Source organism: Bidens hawaiensis, unplaced genomic scaffold (assembly GCF_021521415.1).
Source record: "Bidens hawaiensis isolate Kalapana, Puna unplaced genomic scaffold, B.hawaiensis_p1.1 tig00029708_1, whole genome shotgun sequence".
NCBI classification, from domain to species: Eukaryota; Viridiplantae; Streptophyta; class Magnoliopsida; order Asterales; family Asteraceae; genus Bidens; species Bidens hawaiensis.
The window spans coordinates 105,926-110,425 of NW_027494938.1; the positions used below are offsets into that span (position 1 = coordinate 105,926).

The following is a 4,500-nucleotide window of genomic DNA, read 5'->3' on the forward strand; positions in this document are numbered from 1 at the left end:
TGTTGGTGATTTTGAGGGATGGCATTTTTTTAAAATAAAGTGCTGTGAACTTTTTTTAAAAAAAAATGTTTGGTTTACTTTTTATGGGCTGCTGAGTGCTGAAATGCCAAATTTGGCTTTCTGATCTAATGCAAATCTACTGATTTACCCTCACGGAACATACATAATTGTCTACTATTTGAGCTTGTAGTAATTTGGTATTTATAATAGATAAGAGAACACATTCATTTATTGTTTTATGTTATGTGTTTGGATTGATATGAGAGTAAAAAAAAGCAAGGTTGATAAAACTCGTATATATTTTGACAGGTTGAGTTAATTGCATATTTGATCACATGCGTCGTACATTCTTTCGCAAATTGTTAACATACATATCTTCTGAAGATGATAGTGATGTTGATCTTAACGAAGATGGCAAAGGACAATGTATTCGCAAGCATCATAGGTTTATTCGGCGTAATCATATTCAGGGACATCAGCGTCTATATCGTGATTATTTAGCAGAAAATCCCATATATCCTGCAGATCTATTTCGACGAAGATTTCGTATGCGTCGTCCTTTATTTCTCCGTATTCTAAATGAGGTAGTGACTCACGAGCCATACTTTGTCCAAAGAAGAGATAATGTCGGAAGACTCGGTTTATCTTCTATGCAAAAGATAACTGCAGCAATTAGAATAATGGCATATGGGGTTACCGCAGATTTTATGGACGAATACATAAGCATTGGTGAGAGCACCGTAATGGAGAGCCTCAAAAAATTCTGTGAGACGATAGTAAATATCTTTTCAACTGAATATCTACGTTCACCAAACACCAATGATATTACTCGATTGCTTGCTGTTGCGGATCAACGAGGATTCCCTGGAATGCTCGGAAGCATCGACTGCATGCATTGGAAGTGGAAAAATTGTCCCACAGCTTGGAAAGGTATGTACTCTGGCCACATTCGTGAACCTACTATTATTTTAGAGGCGGTTGCCTCATATGATCTCTGGATATGGCATGCATTTTTTGGCATGCCCGGTTCACATAACGACATTAACGTTCTAGAGAGGTCTTTCATTTTCACAGAACTTGCGCAAGGGCGTGCTCCTCCAGTCAATTACACAGTTAATGGCAACGACTAAACTATGGGGTATTACCTTGCAGATGGCATTTATCCTAAGTGGCAAACTTTTGTAAAGACGATTCCAGCACCAAGAGGGAACAAGCACAAACATTTCGCAAAAGCACCAGAAGCTGTAAGAAAAGATGTCGAGCGAGCGTTTGGAGTACTTCAACAACGATTTGCAATCATTCGAGGACCTTCACGAATGTTCAAAGTGAGTGTGCTAACAAATATAATGAAAGCATGTGTTATTCTTCATAATATGATCATTGAAGATGAACGTGATGATGGTGACGATCTTAATATGGAGTATGATCAACTTGATGATGATCTCCCTGAATTGTCGCGCACTCATACATGTGAGTTTATGGACTTCATTGAACGTCATCTTCGTATTAGAGATAACTCGGCTCATCATCAACTTCAAGAAGATCTAGTTGAACATCAATGGCTACTCTATTCTCAACAATAAACGATATCGCGTTATATTTTATTATTTCGTGAATGTTATTGGTTTGAGTTAGAAGCATGCTATGTGATGATCATTAGAATTATTTATGTAAGAACATAACTTATTAGCTCAACTTTTGTTTTAATTTGCATCTATTTGGGTCATTTGCTTGTAATGTGTTAGGAGTGTGCAACGGATACGACCCGGCCCGACCAACAATTTATTGCTTTTGTTAATCTTTTTGTTTGACTGATTAATGCTTTTGTAATGCTTCTCTAGATGTTCAATAGTCAAACTTGTTTTTCCTTTTTTTTATCGTTAAAACATAGTCAGTTGCCATTTTCACTTGTATATAACTTCCATATTTTTTTATCAGTCATATAGTGTATAAATGGAAATTTAGACTACTATAAATTATAAATACATAGCTTATATCATTTTAAACCCATATATTGATTATAATGTTTGGTTAAGAATACTTCACGAGTTTGAGCCGAGCTTTGGTTCGTTTAATGTTTAATTCGATTTTTCTAAATATTTAGAAACTTTTTAAAAGAAGAATATAATATGACAAAATAGCAAGTAGTTAATATTGTAAGTGAGTAGAAAGAGAAAAATTAATAAAAAAATAATATAGAGATAGATTTAGAGGATAGGATGTGAGGTGTTTTCTAAAATGAAAGGTAAATTTTAAAAAGTAGTGATTTTTTGTTAAATTATAGGGATAAAGATGATGGAGGGGATAAGAATGCTCTTATCCCCCAACTCTAAAATATGAAGATATGCTACAGCTGCTTTTCATATATAAAAAGCTATTGTAGCTCCCCCATCTCAACAAAATCACCAAAGTTTGTACTTCACCCGCCCATATCAATCTCTTTTCTTGCTCATCTTTCTAGGGTTCGTTCATCTACCATCTTTAAGCCAATAGAAGAAATCAAAGCAAGTAGAAGGCAATTGATTCCCTTTGAAGAAAATCATCGGCTCTCTCTACTGTCTTCATTCCCTTTGAAGCAAATAGAACACCAAAATCAAAGAGTTCTTCTTCAAATCAAAGCAATTGATGTCTGTTCATCGATACAGCCTGCAATAGGTACTTTTCTCTCTTTATCTCTCAATTTCGTTATGTTTTAAAAGGTATCTTAAGATCTATGTAAGAGTCTGCAAAATATGAACAACATAAAATCTAGAACAACAGTCAAATAAGTTACTGAAATACAAAATATGAGGTTTTATTAAGATTCTAGCTACTGCACGATAAGCAGATAGAACCATTCTGATAGGGTTGTGTTTTTTAATCATACCACAGCTACTGAACCTGACCCGATGGTTAATCATACTATCAATTCAAGTAATTAACCACTATACTAGGGCATATGCAATTTGGCCCGTTAGGGAAAATCACTCTTTCATAACAATCCTCCCAAGCTTTACATATAACTAATCATATGGCATAAGCCGCATAACTTTAGTATCATAAAACTCAAATTTTTTGGTGCCGCACTTTTTGTGCAGCAGGTGCTCAAGTTGGGTTTTGACCTTTTTAAAAACACGAGCGGCTATATCGTGATTATTTTGCAGAAATCCAGTATATCCTTCAGCTCTAGTTTGACGGAGATTTCGTATGCGCCATCCTCTATTTCTCCGTATTCTAATGAGGTAGTGGCTCATGTGCCATACTTTGTCCAAAGAAGAGATGATGTCGGAATACTAGGTTTATCTTCTATGCAAAAGATAACTGCAGCACTTAGAATGATGGCCTATGGGGTAACCGTAGATTTATGGATGAAAGCATACGCATTGGTGAAAGCACTGCATTGGAGAGTCTCAAAAAATTTTGTGAGACAATAGTAAGTATATTTTCAACTGAATATCTACATTCACCAAACACCAATGATATTACCCGGTTGCTTGCTGTTACGGATCAACAAGGATTCCCTGGAATGCTCGGAAGCATTGATTGCATGCATTGGAAGTGGAAAAATTGTCCCACGGCTTGGAAAGGTATGTACACTGGCCACATTCATGAACTTACTATTATTTTAAAGGCGGTTGCCTCATATGATCTGTGGATATGGCATGCATTTTTTGGTATGCCCGGTTCACTTAACGACATTAATGTGCTAGAGATATCACTTGTTTTCACGAAACTTGCGCAAGGGCGCGCTCCTCCTGTCAATTACACAGTCAATGGTCACGAATATACCATAGGGTATTACCTTGCAGATGGTATTTATCCTAAGTGGCAAACTTTTGTGAAGACGATTCCCTCACTAAGAGGGAACAAGCATAAACATTTTTCAAAAGCACAAGAATCTGCAAGGAAAGATGTCGAGCGAGCATTTGGTATACTTCAATAACTATTTTCAATCATTCGAGGACCTTCACGAATGTTCAAAGTGAGTGTGCTAACAAATATAATGAAAGCATGTGTTATTCTTCATAATATGATTGTTGAAGATGAACATGATGATGGTGATGGTCTTAACATTGAGTATGATCAACTTGATGATGATCTCCCGAATTGTCGCGCACTAAAACATCTAATTTTATGGACTTCATCCAACGCCATCCTCATATTAGAGATAGCTTGTCACATCATCAACTTCAAGAGATCTAATTGAACATCAATTGCTAATCTATTCCCAACAATAAACGATATCATGCTATATTTTGTTACTTTGTGAATGTTATGAGTTAGAGATAGAAAATGTTTTTTGATGTCATTAGAATTATGTATGAACAGAACTTATTGTAACTTATTAGCTCAACTTTTGTGTAAGTTTGCGTTTATTTAGGCATTGGATTGTAATGGTATTATTATTTTCTTGGATTTGCACATTTGTTTTTGAGTTACAGACCATTTATTGTGGTACCTTGTTTATAAAGATTTCTGAACTGCCGGGAAGCATAATATTTCGTGTTTGATGAAGATGGG

The 4,500-nt window shown here is 35.6% G+C and overlaps 1 pseudogene; it reads left to right on the forward strand.

Annotated features, from left to right (window-relative positions):
- The first annotated feature begins 536 nt into the window (after nt 1-536).
- On the forward strand, nt 537-4,186 carry LOC143579399 (uncharacterized; annotated as a pseudogene).
- The last annotated feature ends 314 nt before the right edge of the window (nt 4,187-4,500 follow it).